Consider the following 24,084-nt stretch of genomic DNA (forward strand, 5'->3'; position numbering starts at 1 on the left):
TAACAAGACAAGAAAACTACTTATAAAGAAGTATCCGGGGATCCCAGGATTTTTCTGAAACTGGTCAGGAGATTCATAATATCAAATTACTTCTAGATTATTGAGACCTTGTTTTCCTTTCCACATTCATTTTCTCATGAAGTCCATGGAATTTCCAGAGGTTGCAGCAGGACACATGACATCACACAGCCTAAATGCAGAAGTAGGCGTGAGCACCCAGCTGACTTCTGTTAAGGCAGATATTGAAAAGAATTGTCAATGTGTAGAGCAATGCCACTCTTCTGACAAGAATCTCTGATCAGAAAAGAAAAATGCCATTTTACATAAAAGTGTGTCTATAAAAACACATGTGTTTATTATGTGATTTTTAAGTGGATTAATAAATAAAAATATTTTAAATTTCTTTAAGTCCTAATACTGTAAATATGAATAGGAATAGTTCACAATAAAAAAGAATTTGGAAATCCTCAACATTTTTTAAGAGTCTGAGTCCTAAAGTTTTAAGACTACTTTTGATCCAGCCCCACTAATACCTGAAATCAATTGCTATTTCTGTGAGTGTAAATATGTGAAGTGATTTGGTTTTTCTAGAATCTACATATCTTCCTGGTGTTGACCTATTTAATAAAAGCATATTAAGAATGTTACTACTCAAAACACCGTGCTAAGTATTAGAGCTAAAATTAACAGTAAGAATCCATGGTATATCTCACTAGTAAATATTTTGAGGTGTCATATTCTTCTAATAACTAAAAGGGGGGTCATCCTCTTATGACATTGTTTCTGATACAGCATCACTTACTAAATACTGGCAGGTATTTTTGTTGCTTTTTGAATTTTTAGGTTAATTATTATAACTTAACTCTTCTTTGGATGGAATTATACCAAAAAAAATCAAGTGACTGCATTTCCATACCTAAGATCCTGATCCTGCACTATGCATGCTGCCTCAAGAAATTTCAAGTTTAATATGGAAGAAATAGAAAAATTAATTTTCACATTTTTTCTTATAATCTAGACATTTCAAAAGTTTATTTTTAAATCAAATCCATGATTTATAAATTGAACTTTGGTATAAAAAAAGGTTTTTTGTTTGTTTGGTACCAGTAATTGAACCACAGAGCCACATCCCAGATTGCTTTATTTTTACTTTTGAGGCAGGGTCTCACTAAGATGCTCAGAACCATTGCTAAATTGCTGAGGCAGGCTTTGAACTCGTGAAACTCCTGCTTCAGCCTCCCAAACTGCTGGGATTAAAGGCATGCAACACCGTGCTGAATGAAAATAAAATATTCTTGAAAAGCAAAAAGCAAGTCACTAAACAGGAGGACATAAGTTTAAGTCAAGACAAGATTAGAGGATGATAAAGACAAGTGACTTGGTTCTAGGAAGATGTGGCTCATCTGGCCAGAAAGGAGGTTAGCAGAAGAGAATGAAATCTAGATTAAGAGATGAAGTTTATGGACATTGCATATGCAGAAACAAACACCGTATCACAGATCTAGCTAGCAAGGGCCATGGAATGCTCTCAGAGATGAATGAGATCCATGACAAAGCTTAAGCACATGAGTTCCCACATGAGCACTTGCCTCACACATAGTGGAATCTGGAGGCATATAAGTTATGCTTCTCATCTTTGCCTGGTAAGGATCTTGTTTAACAGATTTCTCCAGTTTGCCCATGAATCATCCACAGAAGTGATTTTCACCTACGTTGCAAGATTTTTCTGAGCTTCATTCAAAATTTCCACTGTGGACATTTAATATTTACCTACAGAATTCTTGCAAGTCCTCTAAATAACACCAGAGTTCACAAGGTAGATTGATAACATACAGGAAAGAACTTAGAGACTGAACAATAAGTCTAAGCTCAGGATCTTTTACACCTGAGGATTTATATCCATAGCACGAGTTATGACTAATCCCCAGTAGAAAACTCTAGGCATTTGAACACAAGGTCATGACGCTTAGAAAAAACATGCATGTTCACCCCCCCTGCAATAAGCTAAATGAAGGGACATAGAAAATAATCTTTAATCTTCTTTCTTGGGCTCTGAATTTGCAATATATGAAGTGTTTTTCTTCTTCTTCTTCTTCTTTTTTTTTGTGTGTTCAGAATACAGATTTCCACAGTTACAGCTGGGTTTTAAGTGTTATGTTGTGTCCTAGGGAATCTTTGAAACCCAAGAATTTCTAGGAAATTGCTGGACTCAATATCTAGACTAGAAGTAAAATTTGCAATTGCAAATGTGGCTAGTGAGTCATTTGAATTGTGTCTTTGGAATTCAGAGAAGCATATCACAATGAGTCTTTCCATTATTTCAGCTATGAGGACATTCTTGTCACTCTTGAACAAATGCATTTACAACTCACAACTGGACAAACTGGATGCAGCACTCCTCAAAGAAGTTTGTGCTGGTGGCAAAGTTATTAGTCAAAGAAGTGAAAATTCTTTGGTCCATGTAAGACCTACTAAATTAGAGACATTGAGGAAAAAAACAGAAATCAATTTTAATATGCCCTCAGGTGATTCTGTTGCATGATTAGAAAATGATTGTTCTCAGGTAAGACATACTGCCCTCTAGTGTTCACATATACAAATAACAGTCAGCTCCCAGATTTTACCTCGCCAAACCAGGAGAGATGAAAAGCAAGTGATAGAAAAATCAAGCTTGAGGTTTCATTTAAAAATGGACACTTTGTAGACTATAGAGACATAATAGACATTGTTATTTTTCCTACATTTTAGAAGATTCTTTTCAAACATTGAGATGAAATCTAGAGGTCTGAGCATAACTATTTGCCAAAATCGAACTATAGGGAAGGTGTTATATATAAATGATATCAGGATAGCTTTACTTTGATTTAGGAAATATATGATTTAGCAATGACAGAAATATAAATACACAGAATAGAAGTTTGTTAAGATATGGAGGAGGTCTCTGAGAAGGGACCTGAACCCCAATTGGAAATATGGAAAAGACAAAATTTTAAAAATGGTAGGGTAGGGAACAGACTGGAAGAGAAGAACCACCTTTTCTCACTAGGTGGATGGTAATCACAGAAGACTAGAAGTAGAACTTTGCCATGCACAGGCAGAAAGAGAGGCAGAAGAGGGCACAGGAATCTCAACACTTGCTTGAAACATGAAGGAACTGGGCAGGTTCTTTGTTCCCTAGCTGAAGATGTAGCAATGTCAAGAAGGCCTACAAAGTTCCCCAGGTTGGAAAAAATGGACCAACAGAATCTAAAAGTTTTGGATCCAAGGCAATAGAAGCTATAGAATCACCATCAATGAATGCCAACCTAAGGGCCTAAACCAGGAGGAACTCAGGGGACATCAGCAGACAGCAGTTTAGGATTGACTGTCAGGGCAAATACATTTTAAGAGAATTAGAAAGATTTACCTTGAACCAAGGTGTGTTAATCTATTATCTATGGCTGTGGCAAAACACCTGGGAAAACTGGAAAGAAAGAAAGATAAATTTTGGCTTGTACTTTTATAGGTTTTAGTCTACAGTTGCTTGGCCCTGTTGCTTTTAGTCCTTTGGTAAGGCAGTACATCACGGCAGAAACCCATGGAAAAGAAAGCTGCTCACCTCATGGTGACCAGGAAGTTAAAAAAAAAAAAAAAAAATAGGGAGAGTTTTCATTAAAATTTCCCTCCCCCAAGAGTCAATTAAGCTATGAATTAATGCATTCATGAGGTGAGAGACCTCATGATCAATCACCTCACAATTGTCCCAACTGAACACTTTTCATCAGGGACCAAGCCTTTAACATACAGCATTTGAGAAACATTTAAGAACCAAAGCATAACACAGGGTACCAAACTCTGGAAAGTTATATCAGGAAGAAACCTGACATGAAGCAAAGAATAGTCCTGATAGTATACCTTAACTTTATATTTACAGAATATTTAAGTAAAAGTGACTATACTGTACAAGAAAATATTAAATTATATTTATAAGAAAATTTAAGGTCCATTCCTCTGTCCCCACCATCAAGAGGAATGTGTGCTCCAAGAGTCTGTGATGTCAGTTATAGACAATAAACTTATATTTTCAGAGTTAAAATATGTAACTCAACAAGGATTCAGGGTCCATGCACCTGTGTTTTCCAGTAATATCGTGTGTTCAAAGTAAAGCCTTTCTTGCAGCAAATGAAGTACTTCGGTAACAGCTCAGGTGAGTAGAACAATTTCTTCTCCAAGACAATTTTATATGTGCACTTAAGTAAATGCATGCTCCTTTATCAGAAACAATAATTATGGGCCATCCATGTACTAAATAAAAGAAATAATAAGCTGTATTTTGTTGAAATAGAGTTTTTGGTATCATACTAGAATCTCTTCAAATAAACTTGAAAATAAGCTACAACAAACAAGAAGTTTCACAGGAATATTTTTTTAAAAACCTACAGGACTTTACCAAAGCTAAACTGAGTAACATGGCATGTGGCTTTTTCAAATACTGGCATCCATTCCAAGTCATCAGATACAGCATATAGCCAAAGTTTGAGTGCAAACAATCCAAGATATGCTACATAAAATGATGCCAAATGTGATAATAAATGCTTCTATAAAAACAAGACTTACTCATAAAAGGCATTCTTTGTGGACAAATAACTCATGCTGACAGCTTATGAATTCCAGTATTCTTCAGGCAGTTTTCTACTGGCTTTCTTTCTGGCCCAAGTTTATAATGTTAACTGATCATCAAAAAAGGCAGCTAAGGATGCAATTTTAAAAAGCAGAGTTTAGATAGCTTTGGATTTGCAATGGCATGCAACATAGAATACGTTATATTATCCCTTCTAGCCTTGGAGGCAAGTAAGGAATCTGATGTTAAAAGAGTCTAGCAAAATGTGCATGGTTATATATATTAAATCTGTGGCTTATCCTGAAGGTTGCTAAATGGTTCACATTATTAAAAAATGCAGCTATAAATCTATTTAAAGGGCCTTCTTTATTCAGACCTGCAAACCTCACATTGTCTTTGTCAATTTGTCTGCCATCCGTCCTGGCAGGTGACATTGTTCCTGAGTGGTAATCAATTGATGTCTTGGTGCCATCTGGTATTCTGCTGCCGAACACAGGCTGCAACACTGTAAGGTGAGGTTTGAGTGGCAAGAAGCAGAGTTCATGTTCATCAATATGTAGGCAGTTCAGACTTCATGGTCAATAAATCCTTCCCATGCCAGGCCAGTGCCATGAGTTGCTTCATTGTAAGAGGTGATGAAATGTCTTGGCAACTTGTTTAAGAAACTATGGGTGAAAAGTAACCACACTGAGGAGGTTTTGAAGACCTTGTCTTGTTTACAGAGTGATCTTATGAGGAATAATATTGTTCATTTTTAGGACAGAATATGAGCAGATCACTAACAGCTGCATCCTCACATTAAAAAGATGTTACTGAAAACTGAGTTCATATGTGTTTTCATCACTTAGAAGTATTCTCTCTCATTGACTTCTTTTCACCAATTAGTTAGGGCCTATGAAATTTGTCACTAAATTTATTAGAGAAAAAAGCCGATATTATTAATAATTACACAGATAAATAAGCATACACAAGGAGCGTCCTAGACAAATGTATTTTTAAGTCTGTAATTTAAAAACTGAGACCCATTAAATATTGTAAATTCAATTAACTTGAATTCTGATTAAAATAGTTCTCAAATATTAGGAAGGATAAACTTTGAAAATATCATAAATAATTTGCAGTGGAATTTTATGCAAACTTTCTTCAAACCAAAAATGATAAGATGTTGATTGCAGCTGCAATTAAATAATTACATAATGCATAAGCAAACCCATCCATCTCATGAACAGGCTCTCTACCATTGTACCTCATGGTTACCACCATCAGTACAACACATCCTGTGAATATATGAGACTAGTTCAAAATATCCTTCCTGAATTTGATATTACACTTCCTGTATTGTTTCTCTTAGACAAAAGGGACATGTCTAACCTTCAAATAAATTGCTTCTCTGTGTGTCTCCAGCTGGAATAAAACTGGCTCAGAAAACAGTACTGATACATCCCCATAGTAGATAACCACCTCGAACAGATGAATAGCTTCAAAAGAAGTCCCGAGTGATGAGAAACATCTTTTAAAAATGTGTGAGTTCCCTTCCTAAGGATGAAACTTAGAGAAAGAGGCACTGTACATTTAAAGTAGTTCAAAGAAAAATGATCCACACATTGTACACATTCATTAATATATTCAAGCAACTACCAAATTTTTCTACTATGTATCTACTCTCTGTCAAGGCATTTGCAAAGTGCTGTGAATACAAAGGTGAACAAAAATGAAGTCCATTCTGTAAACTCAGATACGAGATGGTGGGCCCTTAGGAAGTGGTAAGGGTATTGACTCAAGAGCGTTTCTTCATTTTTCCTCCACTTGCCCCACTCTATTCAATATTTTACCTGAAATAAGCATGGACAGAGTACAATTTTCACTTAAGAATGCCTATTCTTTTTTGAGTGATACAGACAAAAAGGAAAAAATGGAAATAGGACTAATCATATTTTGCTTCAAAAGCAAAGAGCTGTTGTGATATGGTCATTCTTCCTCAGCATTACTGCGACTGGTAGGAAGCCACCCATGTCCTGGATAGGGACCAAGCTTGGTTGAGCTATTAGAGAGGAAAATCTGGGCTTAGAAATTGCCTGAGTCATGTGGATTCCCTGCATTGGTCCACGTGGGAAGTTCAAATGCAGGCCCTGGATGTGGGAACGACCCCTTAGAGCCAAATGGCTTGCTTGACTCCACCCCTTATCCTGTTTTTCACGGAAGACGTTCCCACCCTCCCCCTTTTGATCTGTACCACTATAAATAAACCAAGCACAGGCTCCTTCCTTTGTTAGAGCCAGACCCTGATAGACGGCTCAATTGTCATGCCCCTGCTTCAAAGATAATTTTGTTGCCTGACAGTTTTCTTGATAAATTTCATTAGCCTTTTATTTCATGGCCAGCCCATCCCTTCTACAGTAACCCTTTCCCTTGCCCATGAGGGACACAGGACAAGAGTGACTGGCCTTCAACAAGCACCTGCTCACCCCTGCGTTGAAAGTTGCTGCTTGGACCACCTTCAGTTTGCATCTTGTCACAACAGAAACAGAAGTATGTCTCACTGATGCTCTTACTTAAATCCAGGTGAGAAGAGGAATCTAATCATCATTGACACTACAATTTGTGTTTTGGGAATAAGAAATGTGATTAACAAAAGCAATCTAAATATTTCTGTGGCTATTTATATTTATAAACTATTAGTAATAGGTAAGATATTACCAGACAACACAGAAAATGTACAGAATCCAAGATACAACTTTAAATATATATTACTGTCTTACATTATCTCTTACTAAGGTATCTTAATAAATAAATGGAGAAGTATCCCATTTTCTTATGCAAAATCTCTGGTTGCAAAAAAGCAAAGTTTTTTTTTCTTAATTAATGAAACGAATTGATGGAATTTTGGAAATGACTATGCTGTGTGAAAGACATTACTTAGATTTGAAGGGAAAAATATCATGTTTTTCTTATATAGGAAAGCTAAAAAGAAAATTAAAAAGATGGACTTCGTAAAACTAGAAGGGAGAACAGTAGGATAGAGAAAGGGGTTTGGGGAAGGAGGAGTGGGGAGAGGAAAGGTATTGGGCAGTTAAATTTATCAAATTATGTTTCTATGTATGCATGAATATGCCACAATAAATTCATCATTCTCTGTAATTAATATGCATCAATAAAATAGTTTCCTTTTCCATATAAATTTGGCCTTTTCCTTACTAACAAAACTCTCATTTTGTTTAGGGCAGCAACATGGAATGCTAAAAACATCTTCCATGGTTTTGTACCTCCATCTTCTCTATTATGTAAGAAAAAATAAAACACATACTGACTTAAGCTGATATTAGGTTTTCTGTTGCTCTTGAATAGGATCAATTCTAATGGATAGCTATATCATTAGATTATTTTTTAAGCTTGAAAACTAATTGAAATTTCACTGGTAAAAAAAAAAAAAAAAAAAAAAAAAAAAACCAGAAGCCCAGATTCCTTTGTTAAAATGTATCCTCAGATATATTTTGAAGATCCATATAATAAAATAGTGTGGTAGATGCGAGAGAAAATACAGAACAGTAAAGCAGAAAAGGGAATCAATAGCAATTTGCATTTTGTATGATGAGTGTACATACTAAAGGGAATGGTGGTTAAATTAAAATTAGAAAGTTACTTATGCCAACTATTTTGCTCTAAACTTCAGAACACCAGGGGGAGAAAGTAATTTTATACAGATTTTTAAATACATGACAATAGAAGAAAATATACAATGTGATTTAATTGGAATGGAATAGGGAAAGTCTGCATTGAATATCTAAAGCATAAATGTGTCAATAAATAGTTAAATGGAAAATAGAAATTTTTATAAATGAAAATTTAAAAAGATAAATTTTATATAATTTATAATTTAATTTATATAATAATTTATAATTCTAAATAATTTAAATAATTTAGAAAAATAAAATAAATGTGTTTGAGGGGATACAAGCATTTACTCAATTTTTTACATATGTAATGAACACTAGCGATGTGCTGTTAGTGCTGAATGCAAGAAGCCAAATAAACAGACTTGGTCCCATTTTCATTTTTTACGGTCTTTCCCTGAGAGAAAAACAGAGGTAAAAAATAAATAAATAAGTTTACAAATATGTTTATAATTTAAAATTTTAAATGGGCTGTGGTGGAATCAAGAACAAATTCAATAAATATATATTATTTCCCTCTCCAGAGAAAGCAATTCTCTAAATATTAAATTTATCTAAACAAAAAATATGTATCAATAAACCAAAACTAGTATGTACTTAAAATTTATTAAAATAGTATTGTGTCTTAAACAAATGCGTTTTTTCAGTCAGTTTTACAGCATTGAGTTATTCATATTTGGACAAGCTACACTTTTCTACTTTCAGTAAGAAAAATCTTCTATGTATATCCTTAATAAAGTAAAAATACCTTTATTTCACAAATTTCATACTTCAACATACTTATTTATTCCCAGATACATTATAGATATATTTCAAAGAACTTCATTCTGATGTTCTTGTTCTCTATTTGTTCCCACTTACTTCTATTTAATTCATTTAGATTCCAATATATACTATTTCTTATGTTCTAGTTCATTTTAGTTATTGGAATACAGTAAGGGATTTTTAAATGAGAGAAAATTAAAATGATTTTAAGATCTTAGTCTTAAAGGAAACAAAAAACAAAAGAGGAAAAGCTTCCTAATTAAAAAAAAGCTCGTTGCTTCTATTCCATTCTTCCTCACATTTTTATTTTTTGATATCTCATTTTATACCTTTCTAAATTACTTGACATACAAATTGTTTACTATAATTTAATTGTTGTTTTTTAGTCTTCATACTAAAAGTGTAAATGTTTGCTCACTATGCTTACAAAATTAGAACAACCTGAGTTTGTATAATTACACCTACCATGAGATTTTTACCTTCCTGTGTTTTCCTCTTACTCATTAATGTTTCTTTCATTCTGTTCGAAGACTGTCCTTTAACATTTCTTGTATAACAGTTCAGATGGAGATAAATTCTGTATGCTTTTGTTTGCCTGGGAGTGCCTTCGTATCTCCTTTTCTTCATTTCTTTTTTTTTTTTTTTATTGTAAACAAATGGGATACATGTTGTTTCTCTGTTTGTACATGGCGTAAAGGCATACCATTTGTGTAAACATAAATTTACCTAGGGCAATGTTGTTTGATTCATTCTGTTATTTTTTCCCTTCCCCCCACCCCTCCCACCCCTCTTTTCCCTCTATATAGTCTTTCCTTCCTCCATTCTTGCCCCCCTCCTACCCCCCATTATGTGTCATCATCCACTTATCAGTGAGATCATTATCCTTTGGTTTTTTGAGATTGGCTTATCTCACTTAACATGATATTCTCCAATTTCATCTATTTGCCTGTAAATGCCATAATTTTATCATTCTTTATGGTGGCGTAATACTCCATTGTATATATATACCACAGTTTCTTTATCCATTCATCAATTGAAGGATATCTAGGTTGGTCCATAATCTGGCTACTGTGAATTGAGCCGCTATGAACATTGATGTGGCTGTATCTCTGCAGTATGCTGATTTTAAGTTCTTTGGGTATAGGCCAAGGAGTGGGATAGCTGGGTCAAATGGTGGGTCCATTCCAAGCTTTCTGAGGAATCTCCATACTGCTTTCCAGAGTGGCTGCACTAATTTGCAACCCCACCAGCAATGCATGAGTGTACCTTTTTCCCCACATCCTCGCCAACTCCTATTGTTGCTTGTGTTCTTGATGATTGTCATTCTAATTGGGGTGAGATGGAATCTTAGTGTGGTTTTGATTTGCATTTCTCTTATTACTAAAGATGTTGAACATTTTTTCATATATCTGTTTATTGCTTATAGATCTTCTTCTGTGAAGTGTCCGTTCATTTCCTTAGTCAATTTGTTGATTGGATTATTTGTATTCTTGGTGTAGCGTTTTTTTGAGTTCTTTATATATTCTGGAAATTTGTGCTCTATCTGAAGTATGAGTGGCAAAGATTTTCTCCCACTCTGTAGGCTCTCTCTCTTCACATTGCTGATAGTTTCCTTTGTTGAGAGAAAGCTTTTTAGTTTGAATGTATCCCAGTTGTTGCTTCTTGCTTTTATTTCTTGCACTATGGGAGTCCTGTTAAGGAAGTCTGATCCTAAGCCGACATGTTGAAGATTTGGACCTACTTTTTCTTCTATAAGATGCAGGGTCTCTGGTCTGATTCTGAGGTCCTTGATCCATTTTGAGTTGAGTTTTGTGCAGGGTAAGAGATAGGGATTTAATTTCATTCTGTTGCATATGGATTTCCAGTTTTTCCAGCACCATTTGTCAAAGAGGCTATCTTTTCTCCATTGCATATTTTTGGCCCCTTTGTCTAATATGAGAAAATTGTATTTATTTGGGTTTGTTTCCATGGCCTCTATTTCGTACCATTGATCTACCTGTCTATTTTAGTACCATGCCATTTTTGTTACTATTGTTTGTAGTATAGTTGAACATCTGGTATTGAGAAACCCCCTGCTTCACTCTTCCAGCTAAGGATTGCTTTAGGTATTCTGGGTTTCTTATTCTTCCAGATGAATTTCATACTTGCTTGCTCTATTTCTGTAAGGTACGTCACTGGAATTTTAATTGGAATTGCATTGAATCTGTATAGCACTTTTGGTAGTATGGCCATTTTGACAATATTAATTCTGCATATCCAAGGACATGGGAGATCTTTCCATCTTCTAATGTTTTCTTTAATTTCTTTAGTGTTCTGTAGTTCTCATTGTAGAGGTCTTTCACCTCTTTTGTGAGATTGATTCCCAAGTATTTTATTTTTTTCCAGGCTACTGTGAATGGGGTAGTTTTCCTAACTTCTCTTTTTGAAGATTCATCACTTATGTATAAAAATACATTGGATTTATGAGCATTGATCTTGTAACCTGCTACTTTACTGAATTCATTTATGAGTTCTAAAAGTTTTCTGGTGGAATTTCCTGGTTCCTCTAAATATATAATTATGTCATCAGCGAACAGGGATAGTTTGAGTTCTTCTTTTCCTATCTGTATCCCTTTAATTTCTTGGGTTTGTCTAATTGCTATGGCTAGAGTTTCAAGGATGATGTTGAATAGAAGTGGTGAAAGAGGGCATCCCTGCCTTGTTCCAGTTTTTTAAGGGGAATGCTTTCAGTTTTCCACCATTTAGAATGATATTGGCAATGGGATTAGCGTAGATGGTCTTTACAATGTTAAGGAATGTTCCCACTATTCCTATTTTTTTTAGTGTTTTGAGCATGAAGGGATGCTGATTTTATCAAATGCTTTTTCTGCATCTTCAAAATAATCATGTGATTCTTAACTTTAAGACTGTTGATATGGTGAATGACATTCATTGATTTCCAGATGTTGAGCCATCCTTGCATCCCTGGGATGAAACCCAGTTGATCGTGGTGCACTATCTTTTTAATATATTTTTGTATGCGATTTGCTAAAATTTTCTTGAGAAATTTTGTGTCGATTATCATTAAGGATATTGGTCTGTAATTTTCTTTCCTCAATGTGTCTCTGTCTGGTTTAGGTATCAGGGTGATATTGGCTTCACAGAATGAGATTGGGAGGGTTCCCTCCTCTTCTATTTCATGGAATACTTTGAGAAGTATTGGAATGAGCTCTTCTTTAAAGGTTTTGTAGAACTCGGCTGAGAACGCATCTGATCCCAGAATTTTCTTTGTTGGTAGGCTTTTGATGACTTCTTCTATTTCATTGCTTGAAATTGATTTATTTGAGTTGTGTATGTTCTCCTGATTCAGATTAGGTAATTCATATATTTCTAGAAACTTGTTGATGTCTTTGAGGTTTTCTGTTTTGTTGGAGTATAGATTTTCAAAATAGCTTCTAATTATGTTTTGTTTTTCACTCGTGTCTGTTGTGATATTTCCTTGTCCATTCCGAATTTTAGTAATTTGAGTTTTCTCTCTCTTTCTCTTTGTTAGTGTGGCTAAGGGTTTATCAATTTTGTTTATTTTTTCAAAGAACCAACTCTTTATTTTGTTAATTTTTTCGATTGTTTCTTTTGTTTCAATTTCATTGATTTCGGCTCTGATTTTAACTATTTCCTGTCTTCTACTACTATTGGTGTTGGTCTGCTCTTCTTTTTCTAGGGCTTTGAGCTGTAGTGTTAAGTCGTCTATTTCTTGATTTTTACTTCTTTTATTGAATGCGCTCCATGAAATAAATTTTCCTCTCATAGTGTCCCAAAGATTTTGATATGATGTTTCTTTGTTCTCATTTACCTCTAAGAATTTTTTAATTTCCTTCCTAATATCTTCTGTTATCCATTCATCATGTAATAGCATATTGTTTAATCTCCAGGTGTTGAAGTAGCTTCTGTTTTTTACTCTTTCATTTATTTCTAATTTCAATCCATTATGATCTGATAGAATACAAGGTAGTGTCTCTATCTTCTTGTATTTGCTTACATTACCTTTGTGGCATTATATATGGTCTATTTTAGAGAAGGATCCATGTGCTGCTGAGAAGAAAGTGTATTCGTTCTTTGTTGGATGGTATATTCTACATATGTCTGTAAAGTCTAAATTGTTGATGTGTTATTGAGATCTATGGTTTCTTTATTCAATTTTTGTTTGGAAGATCTATCCAGTGGTGTGAGAGGTGTGTTAAAACCGCCTAGTATTATTGTGTTGTGCTCTATTTGATTTCTGGAATTGAGAAGGATTTGTTTGACGTACATGGATGAGCCAATATTCGGGGCATAGATGTTTATGATTGTTATGTCTTGCTGATTTATGCTTCTCTTAAGCAGTATGTAATGTCCTTCTTTATCTCTTCTGACTAATTTTGGATTGACATCCACATTATCTGATATGAGGATGGATACACCAGCTTTTTTGCTGAGTCCATGTGCATGGTATGTTTTTTCCCATCCTTTAATGTTTAGTCTGTTAGTATCTCTTTCTATGAGATGAGTCTCTTGCAGGCAGCATATTGTTGGACTTTTCTTTTTAATTCATTCTGCCAGTCTATGTCTTTTGATTGATGAGTTCAGGCCATTAAAATTCAGGGTTATTATTGTGATATGATTTGTATTCCCAGTCATTTGACTCAATTTTGTTTTTTGACATGATTTGGTTTCTCCTTTAGTTGGCTATTCCTTTAGGCTAGTTCCTTCCATTGCTGATTTGCATCATTATTTTTCATCTCTTCCTCATGGAATATTTTGCTGAGAATGTTCTGTAATGCTGGCTTTCTTTTTGTAAATTCTTTTAGCTTTTGTTTATCATGGAAGGATTTTATTTCATCGTCGAATCTGAAAGTAAGTTTTGTTGGGTATAATATTCTTGGTTTGCATCCATTTTCTTTCAGTGCTTGGTAAATGTTGTTCCAGGCCCTTCTAGCTTTTAGTGTCTGGATTGAAAAATCTGCTGATAGTCTTATTGGTTTCCCCCTGAATGTAATTTGATTCTTTTCTCTTACAGCCTTTAATTTCTATCTTTATTTTGTATGTTAGGTATTTTCATAATAATGTGCCTTGGTGTGGATCTGTTGTAATTTTGTATATTTGGAGTCCTATAAGCCTCTTGGACCTTGTTTTTACATTTCATTCTTCAGATTTGGGAAATTTTCTGATATTATTTCATTGAATATATTGTTCATTCCTTTGGTTTGCTTCTCTAAGCCTTCCTCAGTTCCAATAATTCTTAAATTTGGCCTTTTTATGATATCCCATAATTCTTGTAAATTCTGCTCATGATTTCTTACCATCTTCTCTATTTGGTCAATTTTGTTTTCAAGATTAAATATTTTGACATCAGTGTCTGAGGTTCTGTCTTCCAGGTGTTCTATCCTATTGGCTATGCTTTCTATGGAGTTTTTAACTTGGTTTATTGTTTCCTTCATTTCAAGGATTTCTGTTTTTTTTTGTTTTTTTTTTTTTTCAGTATCTCTAACTCTTTATTGAAATGATCTTTTGCTTCCTGTTTTTGCTCTTTTAAGTGTTGATTGGTGCAATCATTTAATGCCTGCATTTGCTCTTTCATCTCATCCTTCAACGCCTGCATTTGCTCTTTCATCTCCTTGTTTGCTTCCCTGATTGTTTTAATTATGTACATTCTGAACTCCCTTTCTGACATTTCTTCTGCTGTGCTGTCATTGGGTTATTGATATAGTATCTAGGTTTGTTTGGGACATTTTCTTCCCTTGGTTTCTCATATTGGTCAGATATCAGTGGGACTCTGAGATGTTACAGATTTCCTCTATTGGCTTATAGTGTCCCTGTAGATTTCCAGTATATCACCTCCCAGCCTTCAGTAGCCTGAAGTCTTGGAGGAATTTGTTAATGCAGTGCTTCTGAAGAAAGCTGCCCCTAACCCGCTACTGGGTCCAGGGCTGTGGGCTGGTTCTGTGTGGAAATCCTCTCACTGGGCGGGCCTGCTCTGAGAAGCTGGCTGTAGACAGGGCCTGTTGCTGCCAGAGGTAGCTGTGTTGCTCAGGGAAAGCCTCTCGCTGTCCTGCCTTGGTCCCAGAAGCTGCCTGCGGGCCGGGGCCTGCCCCTGGGTTCAGAGCTTGGGGTTGGCTCTGTGTGGAAAAGCTCTCACTGGGGGCCTGCTCCGAGAAGCTGGCTGTGGATAGCACCTGCTGCGGGAAGAAGCAGGGCTGCTTGGGGAAGTCTCTCGCTGCCCTGCCCTCCTCCAAGAAGCTGCCCCCTGTCCGGGCCTGCCGCTCTGGCCAAGCTTCACCTGGTGGGAGAGACTCACCCCACATCTCTATGTTGGTCAGAGTCTCTCAATACCTCCCCTTCTTGAATCCTGAGTTCCGGAGCAATGGGTGATGCAATCACCCTCTAGTCCGCCATCTTGGATCCTGCTTTTTCTTCATTTCTAAAGGATAGCTTTGCTAAGTATAATGTTTTCAGTCGCTAGATTTTTCTTTCAATAATGCGAAAAGTATCATCCCACTCTGCTATGCTTCTCTGTCAGCATAATGAAATATATCTCTGTTTTCTTCAAGCTTGTCGACTTTTCTTAAACTGGTTTAATTTTCTTTCTAAGAATTCTTCCATGCTAATTATTACCTGTCCATTCTTTTATTCTCTCCTTGTTTTATGTGGTAGATGAGGCCATGTTTTCCTGAGAGTTCTTGATGCTTGGTGGCATACATATTGTTGGGGAATTGAAGGATCTTTTACTTATTCCAGTCTTCCTAATCTGAATTTTTTTTTTGTGCCTATCTCTAAAAATTCTAAATAAGCTATTTAGCCCTTAGTCATTTCCACAGTTTCAGCATTAGATGACCCCTAAGCCTAAGTTTGTCAGGAGTCCACTATTTGTGACTTGTCAGTTGGTACTAAATGGTAATCCAAGTTCAGGTTTGTCCCAAGTACACTATTGGTGTGTTATTGTAGAAGAACTGGGTGAGTACCCAGAAAAAGTAATCTGCTCTCACAAACCTCTCTCTTAAACTAGGGTAGACCCAGATGCCTGGTTGTTGGTTACTATCCCGTGAGCAGATATTGCAGGATTTTGTCCATCTTTGAACAGAATCACCCTGGATGGATTAACCTCGGGCTACCACATCACACCTACATCCAGTAATGTTGCAAGTTGTGTTACACCCTGAACCAAAAGCCCACCAAGAATGGCACAAGCCTTAGGACCAAGGTCCCTGGTGCTATGTTCTGCCTATTGCTGAGATAGAGTCATGACATAAGAGGCTAATTGGAATAGAAGTCTGACAGATTATTGCTGCAGGTCTTCCCCTGGCACTGGAACTGTTTCAGAGGCTCCATCCACATGCGGGCCGAGGTATGGGGTTCACAGCCTCTATCTGATATTAGTTTTTGTCATCCCAGGACTAAGTTCCAGGACAAAACCATGTGCTTACAACCTATCCTATTCCAGCATATAGTTCTTGCACAAGAACTATTCTGCTTAAGTTCTGGATTATTTTAGTGAAGAAAGTCCCTTGGCTACCTAGGCTGATGCTAAAATGGGTTGTGACTGAGTCACATAGTTGCAAGGAACTGCATAGTCTCAGTAGTGTACTCAGGCCCACAACATAGCTGCTAGTGATGTAAGTAAAAACACAACTCCATCCCACCATGGCACATGTCTCTTCTATGAGAATCTGTGAGAACTGGTCTGATGATAGCTATACTGCCTGAGGTTGTGGAAGAGTGGTACAAGCAATCTCCTAGCCACCAGTCTGATGCTAAGTTGGTTTGAACTTGAGTCTCACAACCATAGTGACAATCATGGTTATGGGATCACAGTAGGTGTGTCCCAGACCTATTCTAAGGCTGGAAATGACACAGATTCAAATGTAAGTCTGTCCCAACAGTACACACATTTCTGCCTGATGATGAATGGATCTAGAAGCTGTGTCTGTGAGTTTTGACCTGGCCTTCATTTTGTGCTGGGTGCTTGATCTCACCATGGAAAGGCTGCTGAGCCTCAAGGTAAGGTCCTATACTACCTTCTTTGCCCTGTTCCAGAAAAGGTAAAATTTTGTTCCCCATTCTAATGTCCATGGTTAGAAAAGTGGTTGAGGCTGTCAGTCACCTGACTAAAAGAAATTCCATGAGTTTAGTCTGTAAGTATTGTCTTGACAGTAGGGGTCATGAATCTTTGCCCACTCTTGAATTTCACTGTGGTAGCCCTGGAAGTGTGTTTCAAATCCAAGCCCCAAACTTTATTCTCTCTTCTTCCCCCAAGCAGAATATGGTATCTCTGATCTGGGTTGCTTGGTATTGGTAGGCAAGTCAAGTGGGCAACTCTTTACTTCCTGCCTTCTTCATTATGTCTTTGGACATTTTTTTTTAATACTAAAGACAGACATTATGTTCTCTCAGTTGATTTCCTTAGTTCTTGTGAAAGTAGTGTGGTGCATGAAGAGATGTTTAATTTGACGTGACTACTAAGAGATGATCACAGAAGTCGCTCATTCAGCCCTCATCTTTTGCTACCTCCCTGAATTTCCTTTTAATATATCAATTCAGTTGCCATAGTTCAGTCTGTGGTGCTATTGTTACACACTAAACATTTTGTATTATTATTTGACTCATTTTTTTGATCACAGAATAGTTTATCAGTGGTTTTTAAGTTCCCATCCTATGAGGTAATTATTTTGGGGTCCATTTCTTAATTATATTGAACTGCCATCAGAAAACTTGGCCTGTACTAGAAATTATTTGGTATTTTGATGTATCTTTTTTGTGATGTAATAGTAACTAAATGTGGAAGAGGTCCCAGAATTTCTCTATTTTGGAGACTCAGACTATATATATATTTCTATTAGATTAGCTATTTTTTTTTTTTGGTAGTGGGGATTAAACCCACAGGTGCTTAACCCCCTAAGCCATGTCCCAAACCTTCATTTTATTTATTTATTTTTTTATTTTGAGACAGTATCTCACTAAGTTGCCTAGGGTCTTGCTAAATTGCTGAGGCTGGCCTTGAACTTGTGTTCCTCCTTCCTCAGCCACCGGAGGTCCTGGAATTACAGGCATACACCATTGCATCCAGTTTAGATTAGCTTTCTTATTATAATATTTCTAATATTCAAGATTCCTGTATTTCAATCTGCTTAATGAAATGATTTCTGAGATATATGTATAAACATATTTGCCCAATATCCCATCTTGTACCACCAGTGTATGCTTTTTATTTATTGAACTTTTATTCATGGGACCTGTGGATTCTAAATTATTATATATTTCAACGAAATTAATGATTCTATCATTATATAATTATCATTTTTATCTATAGTTTTAATTTTACCCCTTATATCTATTGTTCCATAGCTGTACCTTAATTAGTATTTGTATGGTCTAAAGTTTTCCATTCTACTTCCAAAAAATTTTAACATATTTAGGTATGTATCTTGTAAATGGAATAAATTTTCTTTTTAAAAATTCAATTTATAGCCAGGCACAGTGGCACAGGCCTCTAATCCGAGTTAGTAGGGAAGTAGAGGTATGAGGATATCATGTTCAAGTGCAACCTAGGCAACTTAGTGGGATCCTTTCTCATAATTTAAAAAAGGGGGGACTGGAGGAACAGCTCAGTGGTAGAGTACCACTGGGTTCAATCTCCAGTCGTACAAAATAAATAAATAAATGTAAAATAGAATAAAATAAAAATTCAATTTATAGATCTTTCGTTTTAATGTTATTTGATTCAGTTTTTAAAATAGATCTAGTTTGATCCTTTCTTAGGTTTTAATTACAATTGGATCTATTTTTGACAACAAATTTTGTGTCTATTTTACTACAAATTTCTCTGCTTTTTGTTCTTTCCAGCTTTTGGGGAGGGGTTACCAGGAATTGAACTCAGGGGCACTCGACCACTGAGCCACACCCCCAGCCCTATTTTGTATTTTATTTAGAGACAGGGTCTCACTGAGTTGCTGAGTGTCTTGCTGTTGCTGAGGCTGGCTTTCAACTCATGATCCTCCTGCTTCAGCCTCCAGAGCCACTAGGATTAGGCATGCACCACTACTCCCGGCTTGTTCTTTCCAATTTTTAATTTGATTTATCAAATGTTCTCTGCTTTTAAAAAAAATTTGTGCCTGTATCTTTTGTATTATAATAATTTATAATTCTGTATTTTTATTTTTCTAAAACTGGTAAATTGATATCTTTGCTGTTTTCCAGGATAATTAATAGATCTTCCATTAGTTTAACTTGATCAATCTTTCAAGTTTATTTCTGTGTAGAAGTTAAACTGTATTGTTTTAATCTCATAAAATTAGTCTGTTAATATTAGTTTATGATGTTTTATAGTCATTTATCTTCTAATATGCAAGTTGTATTGCACTCCATAATTTTCTTTACTCCCTCACTTGAGTTTTTTGTATCTTCCTCCTTTTTTTGGAATCAAAATCTCATTTTCAGAGTGTATATTTAATAATTCTTTCAACAACAATCTGTGAGATGCAAAATAGTTTAACTCTATAAAGGGTTTTATATAATTTTATGGTACTAAAATTATATAAGCCTCTTCTTTGAAAAGAAGGAAGTTCCGATTATAACAACAATAGTTGCATTTTAGAAAGAAAATTGACTTTACATCTTAAATAAGAAACATTTTGGAGGAAAAATTAAAACTCGGCTAATGGCACAAATTCACATTTTTTTAAGAAAGACATAAAATTGGTCACCAGTTATATGAAAAGGTAATCATTGATCATCAAGAAAATATAGATCAAAACGATAAGATATTATATCCTATATATCTAATCCATATCTAGAGTCTTACTCTGCTTTCTATCATCATGTGAGCCACTTCCCTCTGCCACACTCTTCCACCACTGATGTTCATGCTGTTCTGCCTCACATGGATTTGACTGTGTAAGGACTGAGACCTTAGAAACTATGAGCCCTCAAATAAACTTTTCCTCCTCTAAAGTTGTTCTAGTCAGTCTCTTAATCATACCTGTGAAAAAGCTGACTAAAACAAACACAGACTGTTTTATAAAGAACAGAAATTTATATTTCATTATTTTGGAGGCTGAGAAGTCCAAAATCAAGAGTGACATTTGAGGAGTGGTACTCTGTGCTTCCAAGATAGCATCTTAAATATTGTGTGCTCTAGATGGGAAGAATGCTACGTCTTCACAGGTCATTGATGAAGGAACTAGACGGGAAAAACCCTCACTCCTAAGCCCCTTTATAAAGGCATTGCTCCAGCATTTGTGAGGGCAAAACCCTCATGATCAGAACACCTCCCACTGCTCTGGCACTAGTGATTCGGTTTCCAACATTTGAATTTTGGAGGTACATTCAGACCATAGCATATGAGCTATATACAATTGTCAGACTCATAGAAACACAGAATTCAAGGTGGTTGGCTGGGGCTGGAGAAGGGGTACATGGCAATTATTTCTGAATTACTTCTTAAGTTTCTGTTATGCAAGAGGAAAAGTTTCCATAGATCTACTGGGCAACCTATTGTCTATACTTAATACAGCTTTGTGCACTTTACAATGTGTTCAAAGAGTGAATCTCCTGTTAGATATTTGTAAACAAAGGAACAACACCTAAAAGAACATTAGGAAACTCGGGGGAGGTGATGGATATATTTAGTACTTTGGTTGTGGTGATAGTATCACAGGCGTAAGCATACATCCAAACTCTTTAAGGTTAAATGTGTCAGCTGGGCGTGGTGGCTCACACCTCTAATCCCAGTGGCTCCAGAGGCTGAGGAAGGGGGATGTCAAGTTCAAAGTCAGCCTCAGCAAAAGCAAGGTGCTAAGCAACTCAGTGAGATGCTGTCTGCAAATAAAATACAAAATAGGGCTGGGAATGTGGCTCAGTGGTCAAGTATCCCTGAGTTTAATCCCCAGTACCAGAAAAAAAAAAAAAAAAAAAAAAAAAGGATAAATGTGTCAACTTTTTGTATATCAATTTTACCTATGTAAACTAAATATTATACAAAAAAGTAATGTGGACTTTAATCCAGACCATTGGTTTATCCTTTCTCTTTCATATTGACTATATTACATTGAACCAACTTAAATGTATACTCCAACATATAAAATTAAGATAATAATGAAATAAATAATTAATGTACTTAGAAACTTCATGTATTTTAATTTTTAAATCCTACAACTATCCTTTAAATTGTGTGCATTTTCTCTGTGATGTTTGAATTTGGCTATAATCTCCTGTTTCGTATATTCTTGTCTATGTTTTGATATCAAATTGTTCTCTCTGGAGTTTCTCAGAAATACAAATTTGTTTGGTAGTGCAATGTGTTTTAGCAAGTTGTGCAAATTGTAAAATATATCTAGAATAAGAGAGAGGAGGTAATAAATGTTACTTATAATTTCAGAAATAATTAAAACTAAACTTACAATAAACTAAAAATAAATCAGTAAGAAATGACCGACGTCTATTTTTTATGAGCAGATCTGACTACATTGTTCTCCAACAATATAAATATTTCACATCTACTCAGTATTTACAATGGCTAATTTTCATTTTTGATCTCTGAGAAATTGCTTATAACCTTGAAAAATAAAGTTATTTGGGCTGAAAACACAATGAGGGAATTTTACCAAATGTTATTCCAAGATCACCTTCTTAAATACAACTTTAGGTGGGCATAGTCTAGTCTAAAGTCTAGACTATCATTCTCAATAATTTGTATGTTACATTGTTTTGTCCTTTTTTTCAGGAAGCTCACTGTCAGTCTAATTGTTTTCTGATTGTTCATAAGTGCATTTGTATTTTCATTCTGGACTTAGAATCATTTTTCTTCAAAATCAGAGTCAATTAATTTTATTTCATCGATTCTGGAAAATTCTCTTGGAAATATTCTTTTTCTCTTCAGTTATTTCCTTCTGAGATTCCTATGTGATATATGGCATAATTTTAATCTATAGCTTCAATATGTTTAATCATATTCAAATACCACACCTTCCCCTTCCTTAATACGTTTACATCTATCTTTTATTTTCTATTTTTAATATTTATTTCCATCTTTCTTTTAACTAAGTGTTTCTTGGTATTTGATTTGCTGTTTTCCTTTTCATTTAGTGTTTTTATTTTACTAATACCACTTTCCTTTTTATGGATACTTTCTCTTTTTTGTTCTAATTAGTTATACATGACAGTAGAATGCATTTTGACACATCATACATAAATGGAGTATAACTTCTCATTCTTGTAACTGTACATGATATCAAATTACACTGGTCATTTAATCATATATGCACATAGGGTAATATTGTCCAATTAATTCTACTGTCCTTCCTACCCTTAGGCCCCATCCCTTCCTTTCACTTTCCTCTGTCTAATCCAAGTACCTCTATTCTTCACTAGCCACCCCCCTTATTGTGAATTTGCACCCGCATATCAGAGAAAACTTTTAACTTTGGTCCTTTGGGGTTGGTTTATTTTACTTAGCATGACATTCTCCAGCTCTATCCATTTACTGGCAAATGCTATAATTTCATTCTTCTTTAAGGCTGAGTAATATTCCATTGTGTATATGTACCACAGTTTCTTTATCCATTCATCTGTTGAAGAGCACCTAGGCTGGTCCCTCAGATTAGTTATTGTGAATTAAGCTGCAATAAACACTGATGTGGCTGTGTCACTGTAGTATGCTAATTTTAAGTCCTTTGGGTATAAACCAAAGAGTGGAATAGCTGGGTTAAATAGTGTTTCTATTCCAAGTTTTCTGAGGAAATTTCATACTGCTTTCCATAATGGTTGCTCCAATTTGCAGTCCCACCAGGAATGTATCAGTGTACCTTTTCTCTCTACATCTTCCCAAATATTTATTGTTGCTTGTATTCTTGATAATTTTCCATTCTGACTTTTTGACTCTTAAATATTCATATCTTGATTTTCTGTTTCTATAGTGGTGTATTTCCTCACAATTTTCTCTCATTAATTTTAGGAGTATTTATTTTAGATTCTTTCAGAATCTTCTATTATCTCAATCTCTTCCTTAGAATTCTATTCCTGATCTGGATTTGCTGAGTCTCTATTAAACTGTTTTTGCAACAAATGTGCTTTTGAAATATGAATTGTGAATTTTGAAATGTGAAACAACCCTTGTTTCTATTGGTGTTTACCTTCATGTATGATTCCTTGTGTTCTGGATGAGGTGACTGTCTCTCAGAGAAATGTTAAGATTTTCATTTGCTTCTTTTGGGAGTCTTCAGGAGTTTGTTGGTTAGTAACTAATTCTTATGTTTCTTAGACTTTAGATTCCACCATCAAATAAAAAATACAAATTCAAATTTCTCATGCAATTGTAGCACAAGCTTGCCTTGTGTTTTATGGTAGTATATTACTCTACTCGTTATTGTTCAAATACACCTACTTGCTACTTTTTCAGTATGTATAGTTTATGCTGGCAATTTTCTACTGAAAGTATATTCATTTCAGTTCCCAGCTGTACTTTAAAGTCTCACTTTTAGCTTCTGATGATATGTGAACCAAAGATAAATATTCTTCTAAAGCATAGTTTTTAAAATATCAGGACTCCACTGTAATGTTTTGAAATGAACACATTCAACCTTTCCTTTCTTAGAAAGCACTGCAGGAAAAAACTTAAGGAGCTAATGTATTAATGCAAGAATATCAGGGTGGATATGAGTCAAAAGACTAGATTTTAAGCCCTAAATCTACCATCAATAAGCAAGTTACAACAATTTCCTGACAATATAAGAGTATTTATTAGAAATGAAACTAGCAGACATATGAACTATGATACATATTTAACTGAGAAAATATGACAATATCATAATTTATAACGAGCTTTTGCTTGCATTACTTCATGTTATTTTTCCCAATATGAAATAAAATTGGCAAGAAAGAAATTCATATTATCTCTTTAGGGTTTGTGTTCGGGTTCTTCAGACAAACAGAACGAGTAGAGTATATACAGATATATAAGAATAAATTAATTATGGAAATTGGCTCATATGGGTATGAAAGCAAAGAACTCCTGCAGTATGCCATCTGCAAACTGAAGAG

General features: G+C 35.2%; 1 protein-coding gene across 1 annotated transcript in view; it reads left to right on the forward strand.

Annotated features, from left to right (window-relative positions):
* Positions 1-6,886: 6,886 nt before the first annotated feature.
* BCHE (butyrylcholinesterase) overlaps positions 6,887-24,084 on the forward strand; it is a 108,309-nt gene continuing 91,111 nt past the window's right edge. The window contains exon 1 of the mRNA XM_079154983.1: positions 6,887-7,162. The gene's annotated coding sequence lies outside the window, so the exon portion shown is untranslated. The remainder of the gene's footprint in view (positions 7,163-24,084) is intronic.

This window comes from Sciurus vulgaris, assembly GCF_902686455.1.
Source record: "Sciurus vulgaris genome assembly, chromosome: 10".
Lineage (NCBI taxonomy): Eukaryota > Metazoa > Chordata > Mammalia > Rodentia > Sciuridae > Sciurus > Sciurus vulgaris.